Source organism: Rhea americana, unplaced genomic scaffold (genome assembly GCF_003343005.1).
Source record: "Rhea americana isolate MKP2758 unplaced genomic scaffold, rheAme1 scaffold_343, whole genome shotgun sequence".
Classification (NCBI taxonomy): domain Eukaryota; kingdom Metazoa; phylum Chordata; class Aves; order Rheiformes; family Rheidae; genus Rhea; species Rhea americana.
The window spans coordinates 281,282-301,149 of record NW_028186472.1 but is presented as its reverse complement, the minus strand read 5'-3'; the positions used below and the strand labels follow the sequence as shown (position 1 = coordinate 301,149).

General features: G+C 44.6%; 1 protein-coding gene and 1 long non-coding RNA gene across 6 annotated transcripts in view; one reads left to right on the top strand and one right to left on the bottom strand.

Moving 5' to 3' along the window:
- The window catches only part of CAMTA1 (calmodulin binding transcription activator 1), a 421,647-nt gene that overhangs the window by 196,812 nt on the left and 204,967 nt on the right, over positions 1-19,868 (bottom strand). The gene's annotated exons all lie outside the window — the stretch shown is intronic.
- Positions 4,714-7,746, top strand: LOC146592152 (uncharacterized). 2 transcript variants are annotated; one of them, XR_014896656.1, is made up of 3 exons: positions 4,714-5,611; positions 6,246-6,344; positions 7,430-7,746. It is a non-coding gene; the product is annotated as an uncharacterized LOC146592152 (long non-coding RNA). The 2 variants fall into 2 exon arrangements; XR_014896657.1 differs by having other exon boundaries at positions 6,243-6,344.

Sequence of the window (19,868 nt, the reverse complement as noted above, 5' to 3'; positions counted from 1 at the left end):
GCACACAAGTTTTGACATTGGTATTTTCCTTTCAGTGCAATAACCTGTGCTTTAGAGAAAGTAGTCAAAGTGCRAAAGCAATTCTCTCATCTCTACCGTAGATATTCCCATTATCTAGTCATACAGATGCCACACTTATTCTTTTCACTGACTTCTTCATATTTTACAATTTAAAAAGAGAGTGTAATCTGCTTATTCCAGCAGATGTACTATACAATTTTCCTGAAAATGACTTATCTGAATTTCATACAAATCTATCAATATTCACAGAAGTTTGTTAGCTGTTTGTAGTCACCTATTTACTTTGTATGTAGGAGCAGTTTTCCATCTGCACCTGTAAACAGAACCCACAAAACRCTTTGCTACTTTTCTCTGAAAGGGCAGAGCACGGTTAGAAAAGGGGGACAGCTTCAAACCTCGAGTTTCTAGCATGAGCTGCCATTTGCCACCAAATTAGTAAGCATCAGGGAATACCCTCAAACTTTGTGTGTGTCATCTCTCTTTCAAACCGATCTGAAATAAGTGCCCTCCGAGATCAGGTTATCTTGCAGCAGATGGTCTTTCCTTCAGGACACGGATGCTAAAACCACAGACACGTTCCAAATCCATTTAAACATCAGATTATGCTCGTTGCTGTCAGCTGAAGGAGCTGGGAGACAGCGGCAGTTCCAGCCTGCTCCATTAATCAAAATTCAGCGAGAAAAGCCAACGTGCTGCTGTAAAATCCCCTGACTCGATGCCAACACCGCGCACAGGGAACCTAACGCCATCAATCTTACTTTTGCTCCCCCAACGCTAAGATGCTGCTGGGGAGGGGGAGAGCAGTGACGGGGGCTCAGCCGASCGAGCAAAGCCAGGAGAAGCAATTTTTTTTTTTTGACATCTCTCCTACGGCAAAAGGACACAATGTTGACGGGGAGACGACAGGAAACCAACCTAGACAGTCCTTTACGCAGATCAGTCCCAGTTTCGCTTTTTCAAATTCTGAGGTGTAACAGTGGCTGTTACAGCACCGAGAAAGCGTGCAGAGGGAAGACAGACTACGCTTGAAAGTTTTATTTTGATCTCTAAAGGGAAAAAATGTCATAACATAGGGAAGCATCCAAAATTTCCTGCTATAGTATCTCCACTGCAGCRAGTCTTCAACCAAAACACTGCTAAACACGTTTTCTCACTACTGATCTTAGTAAAACAGAGACGTTAGACAGGTTTAGATTTTTCCTCTGGCATTTATACATAGGAACTTTGATTCAGCAAAGCACAAGCGATGTGCTCAGGTTTGAGCACAGGGGTAACCTCCTACCCTGTCAGCGAGGTTTGTATTTTCCTGATGTTGACAGAACTTAAACAACAGCTGATAGTTTGCCAATTTGGACAACCGGTCCTCRTGTACTGAAAGCAGATCCCAAAAAGCACATTAAAATTTCTACACAGCTGCAAGATCCTGGAGAACCTGGCCTTTAATTTTTAGACTACAAACTGGCATGCAAAAACATAAAACAATTTCTCTTCYGAAAAACATAAAAGGCCTCATAAGCCAAGTTAACCGGACAGTCTGAGAGAAATGTGACATTGGTCCGGTTCTACACTGGTTGCTTTGCGTTTATCGTTGAATCATTAGTTTACTGTGATTTTTACCTTTTCTCTTAAGTCACCAAGGAAACACTGCTGTGCAGGGTATTTCTTTCTTGGGAAACTCGCCAGACTTACAGTGGCTTCCCTGCAGAACACACTGCATTTATTGCAGAAGGAAGTACAGGCTGAGGCAGTGCACGTACGCTGATATTTTGACGTTCCAGCCCGCAGTGCTCAGTACCCCAGGCAGCCCACAGGGCAGCTGTCTCACATCAGAGCACGGGCTGGTGTTCGGGCACTCAGCTTGGTTCGGCAATTGACAGTGTTGGCTTTATCCACCCTTCTGGTTCTTTTTCCAGCACGGTTCAAGCCTGCCCGATGGCCTTGATGTCACCAGCAGTTTTACCTAGGTAATGATTTCTGGATTGAACCCACAGATCTTGTTTTATGGCTCATCAAAGGAGAGGTTAACTGTAAGCCCAAATTCTAGAGCTAAGCTTTGCCCGTCACAAGACCTTGTCAGTATGGGTAGCTTTTGTTATCAAATATCTTTCTATTTACCTCAGGACTTGTTAGAAAGCAATTTTTGAAATGCTTAATATTTAATGAAATATTTAATGTTTAATAGGTTGTTTTTCAAGMCTGTTTTCGCTCTGTAGAATTCCAAAATCTTGGCTGTTCACAGACCATAGGTCTTACCTTTCTTCTTATTATAAATTACTCTTCTGATGACATTAGCTAAATGGCAGAAATCTACAAATACGAGTACTGATTTCTGGTGCCTGAAATTCTAAAATTTAGCAATAGCGTTCATTCCAAGACCTAAACAAGAAAGACTCGGCTATTCAAATGACATTGGCCCTGTGTTCTGCATCTCTCTGAATCATGTACTGTTTTCTATATTGTACTTCAAAACCCCAAAATCCTGCTTTACTGTTCCCGCAGTYTTATATCGTATGGGTGATACAAGTCCCTCCATGTTCCCAAACTGTTCCTCAGATCTTGCTTCACAACAGTCCCTGTGCACAGACTGTGGCTCTTCAGGTTTCTCCTCCAGATCTCTGCAAACAGCTCCTTTCTTCAGCAAACTTTGCTTATCTTCCTCATGTGCAGGAAGAGGAGCAATCTCTAAAAGTGACATATGTTAGCATCTTCTCTTGATTTTTTTTCCAGTGAATGCTATTTCCTTTAGGTCTAGTCTTTAGATAGAGTCCCTCTCTTTCTGTGTCATGTTGACACAGGAAAGGAATAAGATACGCTAAACTACGTTACCTGTTTAATGCTCATCAGAGGGATGGCGACACTTCCCCTTCTAACACGTATGTGTTTTTTTTTTTCTTAGTCCAGATACTAGCTCTATCTATTTCTTGTCCCCAGCTTCTGCAATGTTCAAAGCAAGCGGCTCAGTCCCAGAAGCCTTCCCAAGATKCAGAACACAGGGCACCAGGGGGATAATGTGCCACTCTCACAGTCTCCTCCATCCACCGAGATGAGCGAGACACAAGGAAAAGGAGACTGAATGGCTCACTGCTGGCAACAGTCCCTACCAGACTTTATACTTTTAATATACCTGTCTTCCTGGAAAACGACTGTCCTTCCTGAAAGATAATTTCTCTCTTGCCAGGGCCATACGCCTACTAAACAGCCTCCTGAAGAGCTTTCCCAGCTGCCAGCTGAAGCTGGTATCCTCGTGCAAGATGGGTATCGCTGATTTACTGTGTGAGCAAACCCAATGGCTGCCTTGCAGCGGGTTACCGTTTCCACATCTTACCCTTTGCACAGTTCATCGCATTAAATAATGCTTCCAATAATTGTGAGTGCTGCCACATTGCAAGCTTTAAAATCACATCCAGATGTGYGTGGGAAATCTCCCTCTACAGCCTGTGCTTTGGGTGGAGGGAAGGGAAAGGATAGTAATGAGTACTCCAGTACGCCCTAGTCTCTCTTTTTTGTAGATTTTCCTTCTGCTGGTAGTGCCTGTGTGTTTTTAGTAAGAGCATTTACTGGTACTGTCCACTCCCAGCTGAATCCTCCAGCACTCACCCATTGATCTCTTACCTGCAGCTCAGTAACAAATTAAAGTCCAAGGTCAAGCCTTTCAGAGCAGGCTGTTCACATTCAATATAAGCTCCCGCCTTTCTCCTCCTGAGGTGGCCTCGATGTGGACCTTAGCTGCTGATCCRTTCACCATCACTGCTTCTCATTATATCAGCCAGAGCGAAAGGTTTTGATCCACAGAAACAGAAAGCCCAACAAACACATTTCTTCCTGTGCTGCCAGAAGAATGACAAGCAGYGAGGGGGCCCCCGGCCTTCTGCATCGAAAGGCAGAAGTTGCTGCCTGCCAGGCGAAGGTGAGGATGAGGATGAGCAATCAGTGTGGTGGTGGGACGGCACCACGAAGCTGTGCTCCACCCAATGGAGAAACAGGAGCTGAAAGCGCAGCACGAAGAAAGCTGCAGAGCTCCTCCAGGTACTTATCAGAGAAGGACAGGTAACTCAAGGGCCAGCGTGAAAGTGGACAAAAGCAAAACGCTAAAATCCGCAGGGGCGAACACCAGCCCTGCCTGCAGGCAACGGCCCCTTCTGCCCTGCTGGCCAGGAGCCACCGGGTGAATGCAGAAGAGCRTGAACGTGGCTACATATCACTAACACCTTTCCATGACTGCAGGACAACGCAGTAGCATTCTAGACACCAGCTACCAAACTCTCAGGTTTTTTTTTATACTGGTAATTCATTTAATAAGAGTGCTTTAAATATTTACGAACAAAAACATAGGAGGCCAGTTCAACATGAAACAGCAGCTTTAATCTCAGCGTGCTCTGCAGCACCCTGACTGCTTGCTCTGCATTCACCCTAGAAACAACAGAAACGACTTGCAGAGTCACCTAATTCCCTGAAGATGAAACTCCAGCCCTGCAGCAGCAGATGGGAATTTTGCCATTCGCTGCAATGTGGTCAGGGTTTCAACTCTSCTCTTTACAAATTGCCTAAACAATGTCCTGCACTGAGGCAAAACACTRAAAGCACATGTCGCTCTTTCTCCAGAAAGTGAACATTCGACTTAGCATTTCTACAAGTGCTTTTGARTTCAATACAAACTTTCCTCGATTTGCAATGCTGTCAATTCCAAGACGATTCCATAGGAGCTGCCCATTTCAACCTACTACCTAATTCGTATCAGCTCAAATTCGTATTAGCTACATATTTGCAGTGAGGAAATCCTCAAATTTTGAGTCAAACTAACCCCACAAAATCTTTCATGAATTGCACAGGAAGCAGTAGCCTCGCCCTGCTGCAGAACCAGCACTGAGCACCGAGAGTCGGTACGCGACCCTGCAGACTCACGCGCAGGAGCTGGCTCTCCAGGGACGCGTATTCCTTTGTCAATACGGGGACGCTCCAGTACCAGTCTAATTTTATCTTTAGGGAAGCTCTAACCGGAGGCTGCCTAGAGCTAAAGCCTTCCAGATGCAATAGTGCAATTTGCATTCAAACCGACAGGGCTATCTGTCAAAATGTTTGCCTCCCCTATCTGCCAACTCTTATTTATAATCCTGTTCAGATTAATGAATGACAGTAGTTTTCCTCACAGGAAATTTGATTAATGAATTTAAGTACTTAATCACCGTGGCCTTGGTAAGAGCCCTACAGAAGGGACCTCGCCTTGATGTGGACAAAGTTGAAAGAAGCGAAAGAGGAACGTTGCTGCTTTCCCTCAGAAACGACCCGGATGGAGAGCACGCATGGGATTCTCGACGGGATCACAAGGTTTCCAGGAGATTAAAGTCTCCTTAGGGCTAATGGTCACAGTCAGTTAGTCGCAAAACGTCCTTTTCAAGCCACATCCTAATCCGACACAAAAGGCCGTGCTGCGGCCTGATTTCCYGCTGCCCCCGTCGTCGTTCGTAGAAGCAACAGGGAAAAGAGCGGACATCCCCGCGATAACACAGAGCTGCGCTTCAGAGCAACCCCCGCGCCGGCCACCACGGACCCCACGCTCAGCCAGGGCTCCTGCTTGAAAAATTAAGGAGAGGTAAGAGACACCCTCATAATCCTGAGGTCTGTTGCTGGTGCACACATAAATAATTAAAAAAGAATAACCATTAAAGGATGTATCCACTCTGAACAGTGTCATTAATTTTCATGCCTTGCATTCCCACACTATTTTCCAACACAAAACTGAACACAGGGAAAGTAGCCTGAAAACTGAGCATGCTTCCCGTCCAGACCATGCTGTTACGACAKTATACACGTGGGCAATAGCGCTTTGGTCCTAAGAACTTGCAGAGCATCTCCCCGCACAAAGTAGGAAACGTATTTTTAGAAAGATGTTAAATATCAAAATACTGAAACACAAACTCCATCATAGTAGCAAAAAACAGCACAGATAAACGCAACAGTAAAAGTGCGTGGGATACCCGCAGCTAGGGCCGAATCCCATAGGATAACACTCYGCTTTTCCCTGCGCATGAGGGTAGGGAGCAGAGAGGTTGAAAAATACTTGAAAATTATGTTTATAAAAAGCTGGGATATGCCAGTGGTGAGAATTAAAAGTAAACTACTTAGAAACAATTCCATCTTCAGACCAAGGAGTGAATAACACGCAGGAAAGAAACCACATCACTACACAGCTAAATACCCGATTTCTGCCTTCCCCTCCCAAGCAGGGCCACGCTGAAATGCTCAACAGCAGAAATTCCGACTCGCTAAAGCACGCCAAAGCTGGAAACGACCGCAAGAGACGTTACATCGAAGTACAAGGCTTGGTAAGTGCCTTGCAACAAGAAGGACTTCTCCCACACCGCGTCACGCAGAGGGACACTGCAACCAGGTACGTGTCCACRCTTTAGGCAGGTTCAGAAGAGAGGTGCGCGCTCAAAGCAGGTTCCTCCGTGGGCCTAACACCTCGATCTGCGTGTGCACAAAAAGTCTCTGCAGTCTGTAGGGAGCAAGATAAATAGACCACCGAAAAGAACTAGAAATGCTGTTCCGAAAAAGGAGAAAAGCAAGGAGTGACAGTAAGACCGAAGGARGCGCAATATGGGGTCTCTTTGCAGTTTTGCCCGTAATCAATTTGTGACTTTGAATAACAAGGGCGGGGGCACACCTTGCTGCCGTTTTCCTGTTTGTCACATGGACTTAAAACTGACCAAACATTAATAAAACATATCTACTGGCAAAGCCGGAAATAGCTTTAACCTTGTACCATTACCAGGGCGATCATTAAATAACTAAGATGCATAAGCATATACGYTGGCCTCATGTTCCAGCAATTAGGAGTGCTAAACTTAGAAAGCAAGTCGTAATGAAATCAGGGAAGAGACTTTGAACAGGCAGCTTCTCCAGGCAGCTAGATACCAACTCATCCCAGAGAGACTGCCGACAACCCACCGTGCGTGGGTGATGCGAGTGGCAGCCCCCAACACGCTCGCACAACGCTGGATGGTCTCAAAGGTAATAAATTGGCTGTGTTTGCTCTTTAAAGCGCCAGGCCGCTGTCTTCTGCATATGGAGGGTGGGTGTCTGTGCCTGTACGCGTCCAGGGAAAATAGAGCCCATCTGCTGAAGACAATATTCATCCCCCAAAACATCAGTCCTGGGGAGGTGCAGAGGCTGCATTTGTGCCTTTGCAGCATGGAGGAAATGCTGGGAGGCTCGGGTACGACATAACCTCCGGGCAGCTCCAAGACACGTTCCCTGGGATGTCCTGGTAAAGCCGGCAGTGCTCGGCAAGCTTGAGGTCTGTCACCTGTGAAAGTGGCAGCTAGGACTGCTCATGTTCTGCATGATGGTACAGATTACATTAGCCAGCAAGAGAGGAAGTATTTAATTTTGCATTTTTCTCCCCTAGGACACGCTTGAGGAAAAGGCTATCGTAATCTCCAGGGTTTATCCAGTGCGCAAAAACTGTACAACAAAGCAACTAGCACAAGGTCTTTTCTTAACCAGCCTGACAGTCTCTAGTGTATTTGCTCAGGCATTTTCTGCTGGGAAGATAATAAACAATACAATAAACACTTCGCCTCTGGCATGCTGGAAAGCTGAAGGGCCCTGGATAGAGATAACAAGGGATGCAAAGCTACACGGAAGACAGTGTATTTTGGTTGCACTGACTGGATGTGGGAAATGAAGTCTCTGCTTTGCAGCATCTATGCAGGTAGTTGAAATCTGGGATACAAGTCTGAACATTTCTTCATATTGTGCATTAGCATGCATTTTTGCTACAAGAAAAAGCCAAAGGAAGTAAACCCAAAAGCACCRTGCAATTTATGTGTGTGCACTACCACGTGGAAATAGAGACACAACATCTGGAAACCTACRCGTCTTCAGGATGCACAATATCGTGGATACTTTGGAAACTTGATTTCAAGGGAATATCTGTTAATTCAACTGATCTTGGTTACATAAACACAAAACTGCCCAAATGACACAAAGGTCTTCTACAGACCAAGCAGGGCAAAGAGCTCCAAAACCCGCTCTGTAAGTACGAGCACATGGCCCATTATCAAGGCGAAGATATGTGGTGGCCACCTGGACCTGCCACCTCCCAAAGTCCTGGTGCTCATTGGCGACACATGCAGCAGAGGCAGCACCTAGGAGCAGACAGGGAAATCGCAGTCAGCTGAAGAAGCAGACCTGGGAGACGCTTCAGACAATGGAGAAAAGCTAGGACGAATATGAATCATTAATTTCTAAGAGGAAGATCTAGGCAAGCGCACCCAAAGGAGAGAGGCCATGCAGCGTAAACATCGCTCTGCAGCTATTCTTACACTTGTGAGTGACATAAAACCAGAAAAGTTCGTATAACGTAAGAATGCCAATAATAMTGTTATCCTCTCTTGCATGACAGCTAGGGTTTACAGGGAAGAACCACTCTCAGCTGGCAGAGAAGATGTACCTGATCTTTATGAAAAAKAAGCAAGCGCTCTTCATAAACTGGCCCTGGATATTAAGATAATAGRTGTCTTCCAAAAACATCAGCTCATATCGCTTCCAAATAAGCAACAGCTGTCCCGCTGCCAAGTCTCATCATGTGGCCACTCACTGGAAATTAACATCAAACTTCTTCTAATCAYGTTCTTCAGGAATCAAAGCCCAGCACTGCTAAATCTTTGCATCAGTGATCTGATGACAAATAGGATATTGCTGCAAATAAAACTAACAAGTGACAGAAAGAAGACGGAAGATCAGACAAGGTGGTTATGTAGAGTTACCTGGATATTTCCATAAGGCAAACTCCCTTCAAAGATGTGCTTCTGCACAACCAAATGCAAAGTAACGTATCTACAAAATGGGGGAATGTTTCTTGGAAAGCAATGAAGGCTCTGAAAAGGATTACACAGTCACAGYTGGCAAGCAGCTTCATGACCATGCRTCACCAGGGTGCAGAGGTTCAACGAGATTCTTGGAYGTATACTCAAGGAGATGCTGAATGGATGAAAGAAATCAGAAACAAACAGATTTGGTGTCCACACTTTAAAAACAATGCTGAAAAGATGGAAATGGCAAAAAGAAAGAACCGGAGAAAACATATTGCAGTGGGTGAGTTGGAGCAAAAGCTGTTTTATTAAAAAGGCAAAGCATACACGTTAATCAAACATACTCATGGAGAGAAAAGCATTGGCTATTCCGTGACTGTAGTCTAGTAGAGAAAAACAAATAAATGAATGTATAGAAAACAATACCAAACAAATAATTGAGACTAAATGCCAACCTGAAATAGTGAGGATTCCTTGCWAGTAGAATAAGTTCTCAGAGGAAATGTTGATCTCCATCTCCTGTTGCCTTCTGTGCCCAACTAGCTGCCTTTCTTGGAAGTGCCTTAGACTCAAGCTCACTGAGGTTTGGACACAGGTACCAAATTAAGCTTGAATCCATCCTTCAAAGTTATACAGGCTAGGGGAATATGCAAGACTGGAGGAAGCTGGTAATTGGAAGGCAGTAAGAAAACTCACTGATGGTTCCAACTACACATGCAGCATGCTCCAAGTAATCGCTATGCAACCAAGGACACAAGTTATTTGGATTCTTATTTGGCAAGATTTTCAACATTTACCTCTACCATCTACCTAAGAAAAAGYGTTTAGGAGACAGATGCCCCATTTGGACTTGCATACCAACTGGGTGGCACAAGCTTTACAGATGGATGGCCTAACAATATCCTGTTAAACATGAAACAATCCACGTTTGCAAGCCATCAGTAAGAACAGATCTCAGGCTTGATCTGCAACTGAGATTCACAGATTCTCAGGTAAGAGAAAAGCAGCCCAATGACCCTGACATCAGCGAGGGGCTCATAAAAGGAAAAGCGATACAAAAGGCTTCTTTGTCTCTGTGAGACAGTTTTTGAACTAAACACCATCTTGGCAGTTATTCAAGAAGGATACATAAAACCTGCAAGTTAGACCTTTGCAGCATAGACAAATTATCTGGCTCCCCACACATCGTATAGACTCCAGTAGCTTGTGCAATCGCACGTTTTTAACAGGTATGAGGATTTCTTGACTGTCACCACAAGGTTAGAAGAATTGTGAGCTGGAAAATCACAGAGCACATTAAAGTCAGACTGAAATATGACTACAATACACAGAAATATTTCATGTTTATTCTCTTTTAGAAATGTTATAAAAAGAATATAATGAGAATGTTGCAAACAAGTCAAGCGTTTTTTTCCTAATCTGGCAATAAAAATATGTCAAAGAAATGCCTAAAATCCTAATAGGAGAAAAAATAATGGGCTAGGCTGCGACAGGATTTAACTTGATTTTACTTGAAGGCTTTAATCATGTCTACTACAGCATAAATGGGAAATCAGATACAGACCTGAACTAACTATTAATGTCTATGTTGGTTGCCTCAGCTGTTAGAGAGGGCTGAGACTGAACAGATTTAGTGGAGGTTAATGAAGATAGGTGGAGGTCTAAATACATTTATATCTGAGGAAACAATGTACCAAAAAAAAGGATTATTTAGCTGAGCTTAGTGGAGACTTGACTGAGGTAGAGTATACACTATTATAAAGAGTATTTAGAAAGCGATTAGTCATTCCATTTTAACATCTGCTGTAATAAAAGAACAAAGGATTTCTTGATTAAATTAATGACTGATAAATTTAGAATGAATAAAAAGGAAATACTCTCTCAGTGGGCAGTCAGGCTTTGGAAGTCAGTGCCATGGAAAACGGGGGAGTTGGATATTAGAGACAGATTTTAAAGGGCTGAATAATTTAATGACCCAGAGCATAGTAGAGTTATGATGAAAGCCTGGATAAGAATAGTTGACAGGGATGGAATCAATACCTTTGTCTGAGCTCAAACCCTCTCAAAACACATGGAGTTTTATCCTGCCCTCCCCTCCAGATGCTCTCACAYGTCCTGCTCAAGAGGAATGGCAAAAGAGAGCAGTGGTGAGCAGACCCAGCGCGAGATGGAGTCAGGGAAGGTGGAAAACTAGCACCAGGTCTGTGGGAAAGAGCAAATAAATGTACCTTATTTTACTATATAGATTTCTTTTTAATGCCACTCATTTTTCTATTGCTATCTTGTCCTACAGATTTGCATACACATGACGGAAAAAAAGCAGCCCCTGCTAATGACCAGTTGCAGGCAGAGGGCACAGGACACGACTGCATGAAGGACACAGGACCTCAGCCTGCAGGATCGAGTGCGCCCTTTGTCTTTCAGATTCGGTAAATAAAGGCAGATTTAACAAATGCAGCTCATAATAAGTACATAAAAATCTAAAAGAACTTTGGGGAGATGTTAATTACACACACAGCTTTATCTTGGGTTAATTTTGTGCTGGAATGGTCCAGAAGTCTTGGATAAAAAATTTTTTGGCAGCCTCTCCTATGCAAAATTAGCCTTGGAGTTATCCATAGACATACTATATACTGAGCCTACAAATAACCAATTCAACTTAATTACGAGACACCTAATTCATTGGTGCAGTTTTCTTTATACCTCTTAACCTTTCAGATAAGCAGCCACTGAACTCCAGGATTCAATAATCAATATGCAARGTCTCCCCTATGTGACCAGCTTCAGTTCTGCGCAAAGATGGCATCATTCCCATCACAACATCAAAAGTATTTGGTGGAAAAACAACACAGTTGTGGAAAGGCTATCTGCATTCCACTGAGGGAATTGCAAAACTTCGCATTCTCTTCCCCATCACTGAAAATATTATTTATGCCAAGTCAATTAGGGTATTCAGCAGCTCTTGAATTCTGAAAATTGTACCTAAGTGCACTTGCAACTTGAAAGGATGTGACCTTCAAACCTCCTTGCAATGCATCCCTTAATTAAAAAGCATTTATACAGCCTAAAACAAATTATTGTGTATGCCAACACTAAATCTTCCCGTTGCAATTTAAAATCCTCAGACCTTTGCTATCACTCACAAGCAATGGCAGGATCTACAGTAACTAAGAATTTAAGAATATCTTTCTGGACAAGCTGCTGTAGAAATACCAAGTTTATAGTGCTTGCAGTCAACTTATAAATATTTCATTCCGTCTGAAAAATCCAAACAGCAAAGTATTAATTTCTTAAGATTAGTGTGCCTAAATTTACTAAAGTTCACAATGAACAAATAGAACTGAGTGTTTTTGACATTCAATAAGCAGCAAAAAGGTCAACGTTTCACTTGTATTAATTTTTTATTAAAGACTGAAAAGCTCATTTTCCTGACAGATAATAAATGTTGGAAGAGATCTGCTATCACAAGATGTACAAGACTGGTCTRTCCTGCTGTATGAGTAACTGCAGAATTTCCTTCCAGGCCTTTCTCTCATCTTCCTGAGATGGTGTTATCACTCAGATTCTCTATGTTATTGCTCTGCCTTTTRAAGAGTTGTTTAGGGTGATTTAATAGTTACAACACTTAGACTGTTGACTAAAGAAAATAATACAACTCTAAACACACGAGCAAATATCTTATGTATGTCCCAAGACAGCATGAAAAACAGCAAAAAATCACAAGCTAAGAGCACTTTTTTCCTCATTTATAAAATAATAGTATTTTTAAAAATTCATTAGCATTAAATGCACAGGTGTCTAGAAAGTATTTACCTATATGTTACCAATTAGATTCTTCAAAATTCTTTCAGGTGGACTAGGATTTCAATATACAGGATCKTAGACCTTAGACCTTGATGGCTCCTTTTCGCCTACCCTTTGGTGCAAGCTGACAAAGCAATGGACTGTTCAAGCAGGAGACAAGAGAAGGAATGGTGCCTGAGCTGGGAACTGTGCCTGTTTTCCTCTGCACAGATGGTCACAGAATCACAGAACAGTTGAGGCTGGAAAGGACGTCTGGAGATCATCTAATCCAACCTTCCTGCTCAAGCAGGGTCACCTAGAGCATGTTAGATAGGATTGCATTCAGGCAGGTTTTGAATATCTCCAGAGAAGGAGACTCCACAACCTCTCTGGGCAACCTGTTCCAGTGCTCTGTCACTTTCATAGTAAGTTTTTCTCCATATTCAGGTGGACAACCTGTCCACCTATCAGTAGACAACATCCACTGCTCTCTCCTCATCTACTCAGCAAGAAGGCTATCAGATTGCTTAAGCAGGATTTCTCCTTGGTGAATCCATGATGGCTACTCCTGATCACCTTCTTTTCCTCCATATGCTTGGAGATGACATCCAGAATGAGCTGTTCCATCACCTTTCCAGGGATGGAGGTGAGGCTGACTGGCCTGTAGTTATCTGGGTCCTCCTTCTTGCCCTTCTTGAACATTGGAGTGACATTGGCTTTCTTCCAGTCCCCAGACACCTCTCCAGTTCTCCAGGACCTTTTAAAGATGATGGAGAGCGGCCTGGCAACAACATCTGCCAGCTCCCTCAGTACTCACGGGTGCATCCCATCAGGGCCCATGGATTCGTGGATGTCAAGCTTGCCCAAAAGATCTCTGATTTGATCCTCCTTGACCAAAGGAGAGTCTTCCATTCTCCAGATTTCCTCTCTTGTCTCCGGGCTCTGGGATTCCTGAGGGCCGGTCTTAGAAGTAAAGACTGAAGCAAAGCAGGCATTCAGTAACTCTCCCTTCTCTGTATCCATCACCAGGGCCCCACCTCACTCAGCAKTGGGCCCACATTTTCCCTAGTCTCCATTTTGCTACTGATATATTTGGAGAAGCCCTCCTTCTTGTCCTTGATATCCCTTACCAAATTTAATTCCAAAAGGGCTAAGGCCTTCCTTGCCACGTCCCTACATGCTCTGACAAAGTTCTTATAATCCTTCCAAGTGGTCCCTCTCCGGGGGCAGACTCCTGCCCCACGTTCTTGTGTGGCACCTTGATTACACCCCCGATGCAAGAACCCCYGTCTTCCACTTTTGTAGCTCCTGATGCAAAGGGACCTACACTCACAGTGACAAGACACCCAAAGCAAAAAGCACATCGATTAAGTACATAATCTGAAACGTCTCCCATATACAAATGGGTGACATGAAGGGATTTAATTTTACTTTAAATAACTTGTCACTAACATCCAATTATAGAACCTGTGGGCTCTGCTGATTAATTACGGATTAACTAAATGCAATCCTTCACACAAATTAATTTTATAAATGCTTCTCATGCAGATAGGATCTTACATCACTYTTCGACGTTTCATACTTTTTAGCTACGAAGCAGAAAACGCTAACAAATCGCGGGTACCAATTGAATCAATGGGGTTATTTGGCAGATAATAGCGTTGCAGTCACAACGCCTCATGCCTGCGCTTTCCGCATGAAACCGCAGGTAACGCAGACCTCCCTGCGCAGAGGGTCATTGCTACAGCAAAGACCTGCCCGACGCGAGATGAAACGCCCCCGYGCCCCAAGCACCTTCCGGGAATGCAAACTGGTTACTACACATATAGGAGGTGATTCAGGCAATAGCAGAGCATTTTTTGGCTAAAGAAGTCCACTYATTAGCTGGCATTTTAAACAGTTTTGCCTCTAAAGTATTTTCTGCATGTTTTCCTAAGAAAAACAAGACGGCTTGGCCGAGGTACTTGATAAAACAGAATGCTGAATCATTTTCAGTAAACCACCTCTTCTCACACAGGAGGAATCTTCTGCAGAACGATGCCTATCTGGCCAATTAAAGCATGCACGACATTACTTTCTAAGGTGATAGCAATTGAAAAAGTCTATGTGAATTTATAAAATAAACTCTGAAGCTTTATACCGTTAGGCCTATTCTTTTCATTCCCCTGGGTTGCAGAGTTTTGCACCGGGTATGTCAGATCACTACCCTGCAGCCCAAACAAATTATTTGTTTTCCAAAGCTCTTTAACGCGAGTACAAAGCACAGCTTCACTAACATAAATAGAAAGGACAGAGTTTTCATTTACACCAGTAGCGAGACAGCTGTGCTAAATTGCTTCTTTAAGATCCTTCTCTCTTGCTTCTGGAGCAGGCAAGAAACAAAACTGCCTGGAGAACTGGGTTTCGTGTTACTCTTGTTCTTTCCAGCTCCTACGGCGGACACGGCTCAGCGTTCGCAGGAGTCACTGGCAGGTCCTCGCTTTCCCATTGCCTGTCGCGCAGCAGAAGGCGCTCCGTGAAGGTGAGGTGCACCACCCGCACGCAGGATCTGAGCACGGCTGAAACGTCACCTAAGCACGAACAGCTCCTTTCTCCGGATCGAACTGGTGACATCCCGTGTGAGCAGCGCTCTTACAAAACCAGCGTCTGTGCAGAAAAACTTCAAGCTCCTCCTAGGATTTTTATAGCTAAATATAGCTGTAAAACCTCAGCAGGACTTCTGCATGTAATCCACATCATGCAGACCCTAACAGCGACCAACATATCAGAGAAAGGTTCATGAYGGTATTTGCAAATTTAAGGAGTGTTTCATTTCTGTGAGGGAAGGTTTCTCAGTATCAGGGACGCAATGCAAAAATATACATTCAAATATTTATTTACTGTCAAGACAAAACACCTCATTRAGACTGACCACATGCCAAGTCTTATTTAAGCTATGTCCAAAAGCAAAACACAGTATTTTCTCAGTCACTGAAACCAATTCATATTTGTTTAAGATTCAGGAAAAGGCAGAATAAGAAACTAAAGAAAATTCTGGGTTGCTAGCTTCCCCACGCCACAAAAAGTGTCATTAAAAATTAGTCTCATGAGTAGGCAGAAATCTGTTCCCTCAGCCTTCCAATTCATCATTTTTATCCAATATGTTGCCTGCAGGTTTACAAATCTCGAGGAATTTACCAAGTGTGCTTTCATAAGTAAAAGTGGACAATAAATCATCATCATCCCAAAGCCACTCAAATAACACACGCAGTTCCACTTTCACACCAAATTTCATTATTGCTAACTGTAATAAAAAAAGGGAAGGAAGAAAAAAAGAACGAAAGAAAAGAAACCTCGGAGGATTACCCAGAGCTGCATAAATATTCCCACGGGATACACAGATTTCAGGCRCCCACAAAGGAAGCCTGCGTCCGGCTCCCATGCAGGAGGAGGAGATGAAGCGAGCAAAAAGAAATTTCCTCCTCCGTAGTCACTCCCCACCAATGCGTAACGGCTACCCAAAGCTTTTAAGTAACATTAGAATGGATAGAAATTGTCATTGGTTTTTCACTCCCACCCATGTGTTTTTATCACAGTAGCTTAGCTTAATGACCTCTTCCTCAAGAAAAATAAAGCATAAGTCTCCCAGATTGGCTATAACAGGGAATAATAGCTTGTTTTTCACTGTAGCAGCACAGAGTGTGGCATGGCGACCCACATCACCTGCAATCCTGCCGCAAAGCCCAGGAAGGCTTTCCCCAAAGCGCCGGGCAGGGAACACACGACGGGGGAACAGAGCGTGGAAATAGCCTCCTCCGCCCCAGCTGAACCGGAGAACGCGTCCTGGAGCACCTTCAGTGCTGCGGGCACAGCAATACTCCAGACAAACGCTGCGGTAGAATATGCAAACAGCCTCTTAGTCCAAACGTTGACATTTCCTTCTGCCTGCATTTAGCGAACATATGAATCCAAGCAGGACACGAGGCTGCCAGAATCACAAAATACAAATCAATTCTACAACGAATTCTCTGAGAGCCAGAAGTGCAGACAGCTTGTGGTGTTGGCCATCTACTCCACCCACACGCAAAGCAAACACGGCCATAATCTGATAAAGAACCATACGGTTCTTTAAATCTGGAGTATAGGGACTTAACCTGAATATAAGTGTGCACAAAAAGGAGCTCTGAGCTGCAGTAGTAGTTGTGACTCTCTAACTTCGGCCCAACTTTACAGCTCTTTCTTTATTCCAGGCCAGAGGTGTCCAGCTTTACTAGGCACTGACCGTCTTCTCTGCACTGCTCAGGAACAACAGCCCAACACTGGAGATGGATATAAAAGGCTTCATTTACTATTTCTTCTCTAACCCCACTTGGAGCCTGAGGAGGAAGACCATGGCCTGCACAGAGCCAAGACTGCATTGTGCTTCAAAGAGCTTTTGAAAAGAAACGTTTTTAYTTCCACCATGCGTAAAGGTCTGCAAGATACGGACGTCCCCTTTGAAACTCCTGCAACCGCCGTGCAGTTGTTAGTGCACCTCTTCAAACTTTTGATAAATTCTTGTCTGAAACTGCAATTAACACCTTTTGCAGGTCGCCCCACAAGATTAATTTTCTGAACATAGATTAATGAAAACGCATACTGAAGTGTTTAGACAATATTTTCTCTATTAATCTCCATCAGAAGCAGATTACCGGTAGGGCAGCTAATGAAGACGTCGTATTACTAGGGTGAAAGCAGCCCRAAAGAGCCACACCAATGCTTTCCTAGGCTGCTCGGGAGGGCAGCTCTGACGGGGAAACTTTGGTTGTGTCATTTATAAGGAAATGTGAAACACTAGAGCGCAGGAGCGCGCCTGGCCAACTCAGCCAGTCAGCTGCTGTCTACAGCCCTTTACAAAGTACTCCACCAAAGCAAAGTTTCCAACATTTCCAAATTCCTTTAAAACTATGATGAGGACCTATCCTATAGAAACAAGCCACTGAGCAAGGCAGGTTAGTGCTCCAGCACCAAGAGCAACCAAAATCACCAGGCTGCAGGCAATGAGAGATGACCCTGAAACATCAGTAAGGCTCATCTTCAAACCTCTACTTATTTAGTATATGCTCKAAGTAGGCATTACCTCGTTGTACCTTATAATTGAGGATGCTACCTACTTACGATAGCATTTGTTTCCTAAAGTGTGAGCATCCTCGCTTTATCTCAAGGTTCACTTGCAAGTTCAAGCCTGGAATAAAACGTTGCTACTTTAACGACACCAAGGAGAAGGCAGGGTCTGACTTGTGCTGCGGCCGAGTCTGACTGTGATCSGCATCCCCTGGCAGGGAGGGAAGGTTAATTCAGCAACCTCGGCAAAGCATGCATTAAATAGATGTGCCACGTTTTATTACTGTTACTGCTCACTTTTAGGCATTTTCAGCTATTTGACAAAATCATTAAAAGGCGACAGAAGGGAGCAGCCTGCTACATCAAGGAAAAGAGCCTTCTCGCCTAGCCACCTTGCAGCAGCTCRGATTTGCTTTCTAAAAACTCCAGATGCAATTTAAGCGCTGCCTTCCCTTGACRGGATGCACTGCGTTGTCGGAGAGGCAACAGGGAGAAGAGCCAGCGAAGCGGCGGCGTGGGGCAGAGGCCGGCCCTCCGMGGGCGATCCAGGCACGTCCAACTGCACCGCGAGCGTGCAAGCGCTCGCGTTGACGACCTCCGCTGCGCTGCGGCTGCTCTTTTCAGCTTTGGCATTAGCGACCACTCRTGCGTTCCCGCTTCAGGGCTGCTGCTGGGAGCGCAGAGGCAGCCTGCTCGAGCTTCCCTCGCAGAGCCCACGCAGCCCGCGCGCTCGGCAGCACCGCGACGGACGCTTCCCTCGGCCCCGGCCCCCTCCGCGCGCGCTGAGACTAGAGCTGCTACCTGGCAGGAGGCCGGCAAGAGCCACCTCCAGGTGGGAAAATCCGTCATACGCCACTCGCATCCGCATCCGCTGGCAAAAACAAGCGGAAACCACACCTCTCTGCGAATTGGGCAGATGCACCTCTCGGGGCCCGGACCACGCCGCAGCGTTCGTCCGCCCCTCTGCTTTGCCTTGCAGACTCGCGATGATAACAGTCAGATGTGAGGATCACGGGATGATTAATTCACGACGGTAACTGCAAAACCCAGTTATCTTGCTCACACAGAGCAGGGAAGGTAGAGTAAGTATAAAGTTTAATGCTACCCCGTTTAATGATATTTTCACTTCAACTGAACTGTAAAATTAACTGAGAACTTAYACTAAAAAAAGACTTTTATTTTATGCTGATCATTAACTAAGGAGGTTTCACACTTGAGATTTGTTATATTAAAGGGAACTGAAATTGCTTATATCAATTACCTTACTCTATGAGGACAGACTTCTCATAAAATATTGAAATTGTTTTGCAACTGCAGAGAACTGGAGAATCACAGGAGCATTTGGGGGAAGGGATCTCTGGCCCGTGGCTGCTGCCCTTGCTATGTGGCTCGCCAGCCCTGAGATGACCACCAGCAGAGGCGACTAAACGAGGTTTGCTTGCTGCCTTTTTAAGGGCCCATGAGCAAACAGTGCTGCTTGACAACCAAGCCCAGGAGCTAACAAAGCAGCTAGTTTGTAGAATTAAGAATTGTATTTATCGAGCCAAAATGTTTTTGAAAAGCTGCCAGGAGAATCCCCGAGGTTGGGCAGGAGCAGTATTGACCCTGGTGCCTCTTGTGCCAGCGCGGCAGGGAAAACAACCCCAGAGCCAGGCCGTCAGGACAGTGATCCACATTTACGGCATGTGCATGCAGAACGTGCTTGCAAAATAAATGCATCTCTTCAAATCAGCAATTCCTCAAGATGCTGTGGCTCAGCCTGCCAGTGCCTGGGATGCTGAAGAGCCCAGGAACGAGCCCAGACCCGCTCTGACCCGCGCAGGGAGCGAGCCCAAACGCTTTCACGTGGCACCAGACTCCAAGCTGTGGCACTGAGAACAAAGAGCTAGACAAGAGCCCTGGTGACACTCATTAAATCAGTGCCGGGAACAACGCAATGGGTACGTCTATAAAAGTTATTATGTACATAATAAAACAGTAGATACTAACATATATCACATTATATATAAATTAATGCACACTACTTTTAAAAAGAAACCTTGCAAGTGTTGCTTTAAATCTCTCCTGCCGTTTTAATTGTTGTTTCCCCCAAGGCTTGCCCTGCTCCAGCCGCTCGGTGTGGCCTCGTCCTCCGGCTCCGCAGTCCCTGATTTTCCCTCCCTGCGA